Source organism: Hyla sarda, unplaced genomic scaffold (assembly GCF_029499605.1).
Source record: "Hyla sarda isolate aHylSar1 unplaced genomic scaffold, aHylSar1.hap1 scaffold_2757, whole genome shotgun sequence".
Lineage (NCBI taxonomy): Eukaryota > Metazoa > Chordata > Amphibia > Anura > Hylidae > Hyla > Hyla sarda.
This window is the reverse complement of record NW_026609458.1, coordinates 23,945-31,512: the sequence shown is the minus strand read 5'-3', so window position 1 is coordinate 31,512 and position 7,568 is coordinate 23,945. Positions and strand designations below refer to the sequence as shown.

The 7,568-nt window shown below is 41.3% G+C and overlaps 1 non-coding gene across 1 annotated transcript; it reads left to right on the top strand.

The window, feature by feature from the left end:
* The first annotated feature begins 6,956 nt into the window (after window positions 1-6,956).
* LOC130325796 (U2 spliceosomal RNA) lies at window positions 6,957-7,153 on the top strand. Its single transcript, XR_008870545.1, has one exon. It is a non-coding gene; the product is annotated as a U2 spliceosomal RNA (small nuclear RNA).
* The last annotated feature ends 415 nt before the right edge of the window (window positions 7,154-7,568 follow it).

The window sequence follows — 7,568 nt, the reverse complement described above, 5'->3', positions numbered from 1 at the left end:
GCTGCAGCCAAAAAACAAAAGGTGGTGCTGCTGCTGCTGCTTCTGCTGCTTCTGCTTGTGTCTGGCCCCTGTTGGAGCGTCCAGGCACAGGACTTCTGCTGCTGCTGACTAAATGGCCTCCTTAATTGGATCATTTGAGTAGCCAGCACACCTGTGCAGGTAGGGCATGACATGATAGGCAGCTGCCTTGATAGCGGGTGGGTGCTGAATGTTCCTAATTGACAAAATAAGATTAATGCTTATGAAGAAATATAAAATCTCATCCCTTCCCCAATATCGCGCCACACCCCTACCCCTTAATTCCCTGGTTGAACTTGATGGACATATGTCTTTTTTCGACCGTACTAACTATGTAACTATGTAACATAACATGGGGGGGGGGGGGGGGGGGGTCTCCTGGCTGTTCACACAGGTGTGTCATTGCTGTACATTGACCATGCATTGCTTCTGTGGTATTGCAAAGGCAAAGACAAATGCTTCCAGCCATCCATTGCACTAATGGATTGGTCATCAGCTGGCTGTCTATGTCCCGCATCAATATAGACCAAAGTACAGAGGGTTAGGCTATGCTATTGTGCACCTACCTGATGCATCAGAAGGTGCGAGGCCCTTGCTAAATTCTGTGCACAGACTTTGAGATCTATACTTTAGACTGTATCTAAACCTGCTCCAACATGGACTGACATTCTGGCCTACTTTCAGCCGATGCGACTTGTCTGTCGCTGAACAGTCGCTTTTTATGTATTCAGCACCTATGTATAATGTTGTAAAAATGCTCTAGAAGCTAAAGTCGCAGAAATGTCACACATATTTGGCCTGCAACTTTCTGTGCGACAAATTCAGACAGGAAAAATCAGTATAAATCCTTAGAAAATTATCCCCCAGTGTCTCCATCTGCTGGCGGTATTGAATAAGCATTGCTGCACTGATGGGGTATGCATTAGACGAAAAAAAAGAAGAAAAAGAAGAATAATACGCCCAGAAAAGAGGCGAAAAGGAGAAAAACGTAAAAAAACGTGAAAAAAAAGTAAGAGGAAGAGAAGGGAAAAAAAGGTGGAAATGGGTTTAAAAGTGATTTCGGCGGAGAAATATATATATATATATATATATATATATATATATATATATATATATACGCGCACACACACACATATATATAAACGTATTCTCTGTTGAGATATTGCAGCCGCTGCTGTGTCCAGGCCCAGGAGCCTTAGCACTGTGCTGTGATGTCACTCAATACCACTGACATCACTAGGTGTAAACAACATCTCTCCTTTGCTGTGTATGTGACTATGGAGCTGTTTGGTGATGTCGTCTATTATGGCCTTCATAGAAGCAACAGGAGATTGTTGCATCCATCTAGAACCCTCAGAACTACAGTGCTATGATGTCACTCACTTCCACAGGCCTTGCAGAGTGTAAACAACAACAACCCAGCTTTGTTGTGTATGTAACCATAGGGATTTGTGATGTCACCTAGAACCTTCACAGCAGCGACAGCTTTATGAGGAGCATCAGCACTGCTCTGCCTGAGCAGAACCATCACCGCCATAGGTTGTCAAATAACCCGGATTTAACCCACACAGGTAAGTCCAATGGGGTGCAGGCATGTCCTCTATGCTTACAGCTTCCCGTGGGTGTTGGTTTGATACCGTTTGGGGACAGCCAAGGAGGCATCTGCAGGCAACAAAGGTAGGTGTGTGCTTGTGTGTGTGTTTCCTATGCAGATCCTAAGCCCAGTGTCACATGCAAGTAGGAGGAGTAAGAAGGGTTCCTGGCAAATCCGGGTTATGGATTGCATTTAAAAAGGCCCCGTGGGAGTGCAATGGGCCCCTGTCTTGCTGCTTAGCAATAATGGTATGGGTTTAGGTTCTGCTGTGTGTACTGGTGGTTGACTGCCCCCCAGCCCAGAGTGTGCATGGAAAATTGTCTGGCAGCCTCCCTGACAGCAAGCAGTGATAGTGCCCATGAAGGGGACCTTGTTGGGCCCGCCCCTTTCACGGTTATCGCTTCTCGGCCTTTTGGCTAAGATCAAGTGCAGTTGCCTTGGTCTCGCCTGAGGGTGCGATCTCTGGGTTTACCCAGTTTGCTGGAAGGGATTCTCTTTCTGTGGTTTCGTGCCGACAGTTCTGCCTGGAGAGATGGCTGGTCTGAAGAATACCATTCGTTTGGAGGTGGATCCCGGAAGTGCTGTGAAGAACAATGTTGTTTACCTGGTTCGGGACATCATCATGCTGAAGCTTGGAGTGGACAAGTCAGAAATATTCAGCGTTAATGAGGCTCCTCGCAAGGGTTCTTATGAGGTCACCTTTGAGCAGGAAGGTAGGTGCCTTGATGTTTATGAACGTTTGAGAAATTTCAGCAAGGACCCCATGATGGAGGGAGTGAAGATTACTCCTTTGTTTGGGTTTCAAGAAAAAACTGTCCTTGTGCATGTTTATAACCCTTTCACGGATGTGGCTATAATTGAAAGTTTTCTGCGCCAATATTGTGACTCTGTGCGTGGAGGTGAAAAACAGACCAATGTACTGGGAATCTTTAATTGCAAATATAAATTTGTTGTGAAACTGAAAGTGGATCCCAGTTGTGTTGGTGGCTTTAAACATCCCCCAGCTAGTTTTTCAGTTGCTGGACATAGGGGATATTTATCCTATGCTGGACAGCCTTATTATTGCCGCAATTGTTTTTCTTTTGGCCACGTGAAAGAGAGCTGCCTTAAGGGACAGGTGTGCCGGAACTGTAATGGTACTGGTCACCATGCGGGGAGTTGCCCCAACACAAAAAAATGTGACCTGTGCCGTGAGGAAGGGCATGTTTATAAAGACTGTCCTGGTACAAAAAGACCAAGCTATGCAAGTGCTGCAAGAGGGGAGGAAATTGTGAGGAAGTTGGCCCCTCAAAAACTGAAAGTTATTCCTCAGAAACCTGTGGATGTACAAGTTGCGGTGGCTGATGCCTTTAGGAAGCTGGAGGAGGTGATTGAGGGAGTGCAGAGCCCTGTTCACACAGCTGAATCTGTTCATCCCTCTGATCCTGCTAACATAGAGGAGTTTCAGTCCTCTGGAGAGACTAGTTTGTGTAACAGGGAGGGTGGTGGGAAACATAATGTCCAGGATGAAAATAATGATGGCTTCAAGCTGGTGCATGGTGGGAAGTCCGCCAAAAAAAGACGTGGTGAGGAGAGTACGAATTTGGCGCCAGAAACCAGGAACACATTTGAAGTGCTGGAAACGGACATTATGGAGACTGCTGAAAGTGGTGAATAGATATGCCGGGACTTGATATGAAATGTTATCAGGTGGTGAAGCACCTGTTTTCTAATGACTTTGTTATACCTGCTTTGTGTTTTACTATGTGTTCTCAATAGGTTTGCCGGGACTTGATATGCAAATGATATCAGGTAGTGAATCACCTATTTTCTAATGGTTATGTTATACCTGCTTTGTGTTTGTATATAGTTATGAGCATTATTATTTGTTCTCAAAATGTGAGAGTATTTAAAAATAAGGCTAGGAGAGCTGCTATTTTAAGTTTTTTAGCACAAGAGAATGCTTCAATTTTCTGTTTGCAGGAATGTGGTATTGAGTTCGCAGTAAGTCAGGATGAATGGGTGTATAGTCGGTGTGTGTGGTCTGGGAGTTCAGTGAATAAGAATGATGGTGTGGGTGTTTTAATTAAATCACCTGAAATTTCTGTTGAAAGTTATTTAGTTATTGAGCCTGGTAGGTGTATTTCTGTTAATTTATGTTATAAAGGTATTATGTTTCGTGTTATAAATGTGTATGCTTCTGCATGCAAAAATGAAAGAAAAAATTTGTTTGAGAAATTAAAATTTTATGTTCAAGGTAAAATACCTATTATTTTAGTTGGAGATATGAATGTGGACTTATGTAAGAAAGCATTTGATATATCAGGAAGAAAATTATTTGAGTTAGTTTCAGATTTTAGGTTTAAAGATATTCAGGATTTATGCAAAGTTAGTCCTAATTTATGCACTTATCATGCAGATAGGGGGAATGTTCACTCTAAGTTAGATTATTGTTTTTTGTCTGAGAATGTTAATGCATTAAGTTACAGACAGAGGTCTGTTTGTTATTCGGACCATGAGTCTTTGCTGTGTGAGATTGATGTGGGTCAGAATGCTGTGTATGGGAGAGGTTTGTGGAAGATGAATATTAAACATTTAGATAGTGTGGATGTGAGAGACCAGTATGAATGCATATATAAAAAATGGCGTGAAAGGAAAAGTGAGTTTGATAACATTATTTTGTGGTGGGAATGGGTTAAAAAGAAAACAAAATCCTTTTTTAGGTCTTTTGGTTATAAAATTGCTGCTATTAAGAGGGAACAATATGTTAAGTTAAATGCCCGTCTATCCTTTTTGTATAGATTGAGAGACTGTGGTGTGGATGTTCAGAATGAAATTGTGAGTGTTAAAAGGGACATTAATGAGTTTGTGTTGGAGAAAGGGAGGAGTATTATGTATAGAGCTAAATTAGATAAGAGGGAACATGATGAAAAATGTTCACGTTATTTTTTCAAAAAAGTTTTTTCAAAAAAGCCGGTTATTGATGTGATTGTGAAAGAGGATGGTAGTGTTGTGTCTGGTGATGGTGTGAGTGAGGAAGTTGCAGTTTTTTATGAAGAATTGTATGGAGAGAAGTGGAGGGATGAGAATTTGGAGAATGAGGTATTGAGTGTGTTGGAAAGGAAACTTGGAGAGGCTGAGCAGGCTTTTGTTATGCGTGGTATATCAAGTGAGGAAGTTTGGGATGTAGTGCAGAAAATGTCAGCAAATAAGACTCCAGGTGAGGATGGTTTGCCTGTGGAATTTTATCGGTTGTTATGGAATGTGGTGGGGAAGGATGTAGTTGAAGTGTGTCAGTTTATGTGGGAGAATATGGAGGTTGCGGAGAGTATGCGTGGGGGTGTGGTTGTGCTGATTCCGAAAAAAGGGGATTTAAAAAGTTTAAAGAATTGGCGTCCAATTACATTACTTAATTGTGATTATAAGATCTATGCGAAAATTATTGCCAATCGGATGAGAGATGTTGTTGAAAGCGTGGTGGGTGATGATCAGTTTTGTGCTGTGCCTGGACGTCGTATACAGGAGAGTTTGTGTTTGTTGAGAGATTGTTTGTGGGATTGTAAGAGTAGGAAGCAAGATGTGTGTTTGTTGTCATTAGATTTTGAAAAAGCGTATGATAGGCTGTCTCATAGTTTCTTGTTCAGGGTGTTGTTGCGTATGGGTTTTCCGAGTGACTTTGTGTGGAGAGTTAGGAGTTTGTATGACAAAATATATAGTAGGATGCTTGTTAATGGATGTGTGGGGAGAAGAGTGAATGTGTTCTCAGGGGTTAGGCAGGGGTGTCCTTTATCACCAGTGGCATTTATATGTGCTATTGAGCCTCTGGTATGTATGATTAGGAGGGATAAGATAGTGAGAGGTGTACGCATTCCTGGTAGTGATGGAAGGGAGTTTAAAGTTAATGCTTATATGGATGATGTATGTGTCCTGTGTGATTCTGAGTCCGCTGTGAGGAGGGTGAAACTTTTAGTGTCTATTTTTTGTGGTGCATCTGCTTTTAAGGTTAATTGGTTAAAGAGTGAATGTAAGTGTTTTGGTGAGAGTAGATTAAGTAGAGATGTTGGGGTGAATGTTGTGGAGGGGTCTATTAAAGTGTTGGGGATTAAGTTTAGTGACGATTTGGATGGGAAAGAGAGTTGGGAGGAGGCGAAAAAGAAGGTGGAGTTGCGTCTAAATTATTGGAGTTTGAGAAGTCTTTCCTTCATTGGGAAGATTGTAGTTATTAAAAGTGTTGTGTTACCAATTTTTCTGTATGTTGCTATGATTTTTCCTCCCCATTATATGGGTTTGAGGAGCTTGAACAGGGTTCTGTTTGTCTTTTTTTGGGGTTCTAAAGTTGAGAGGTTGAGGAGAGAAATAGTGGTGAAAAATTGGAAGAAGGGTGGTATGAGTTTTCCAAATTTGGAGGTGTACTTTGGAGTGAATATTTTAGTTTTTATTTTAGCTATTATTGGGAGTGATAGAAAGGTGTCCTGTATGACAAGATTTCTGGCTGGTAGATTTTTTGTCAGGTTGAAGTGGTGTGAGAGGGATTTGAATAGGCCTATTGCTTTTGAGGTTCCTAAATGGTATGAGTGGGTTGTGAGGTTTTTGGAGAAATTTGAGTTGATAGAAGAAGAGGTGAGTGTTTTGAAGAATAAACGTTTGTTGATGAAAATGATTGAGAGTAAAGAGGTTGTATGTAATATTAATTCTGTGAGAGGAGCGGATGTGGAAAAAGTTTGGAAGAAAGTGAGGATGGATGGTATGTCTAATAAGCAAAAGGAGATTGTATGGCAAAGTTTGCATGGGGTGTTGCCAGTGAGAGAGTTTCAGAAAGCAAGGGGTTTGGTGAGATGTGATGTGTGTCCTAGGGAGAATTGTAATGGTTTTGAAAGTGTTATTCATCTTTTTTGGAATTGTAAGTATGCTCGTGAGGTTGTGAGAAAACTTGGGCCTTTGTGCAAGGAATTAACAGGTGTGGAATTTTTGTATTATGAAATGATGATGTTTGGATTATGTGTGAGTGGTGGTCAGAATGAAAGAGTGTTGTGGTTATTGTTGTCGTGTATTAAAGAAGTCTTATGGGATGTTCGGAATGTTTATTTGTTTTTGAGAAAGGAAATAAGTGTAAATAATAGTGTGAGGATGGTGTTAGGAAAGCTTTATTTGTGTTATTTGTGGGATGCTAGGAGGGGTGGGATTGATGCGGAGGGTATTTGGAAAACGAAAAAATGGATTCATTCTGTTGATTTATCTTGATGTTTTTCATGTACTTGTAATTTTGTCTGTTTTTGATTATAAATAAAGTTCCCGATGATGAGAGGGTTGTGTGTTACAGAAAGTTTGTAATGCCAGTTTTGAAAGTATTGTTTTGAGTACTTTCATCCCTTATCTGAGGGTTTAAAAAAAAAAAAAAAAAAAAAAAAATCTGTTCTTATCAGTTTAATATCTGATACGTCCCCTATCTGGGGACCATATATTAAATGGATTTTTGAGAACGGGGGCCGATTTCGAAGCTTGCTTCCGTCGCCCTATGCATTGACCCGATATGGCAGTATCTTCGGGTACAGTGCACCACCCCCTTACAGGGTTAAAAAGAAAGATTCCTACTTTCATTGCTACCTGCTTGCTGGCTAGCCAGCTAGCCAGCCCTGTGGGCCTTGCTGCTGCAGCCAAAAAACAAAAGGTGGTGCTGCTGCTTCTGCTGCTTCTGCTTGTGTCTGGCCGCTGTTGGAGCGTCCAGGCACAGGACTTCTGCTGCTGCTGACTAAATGGCCTCCTTAACCCCTTAAGGACCGGAGGTTTTTCCGTTTTTGCATTTTCGTTTTTTGCTCCTTGCCTTTAAAAAATCATAACTCTTTCAAATTTACACCTAAAAATCCATATGATGGCTTATTTTTTGCGCCACCAATTCTACTTTGTAATGACGTCAGTCATTTTGCCTAAAAATCTATGGTGAAGCGGGAAAAAAAATCATTGTGCGACAAAATTGAAA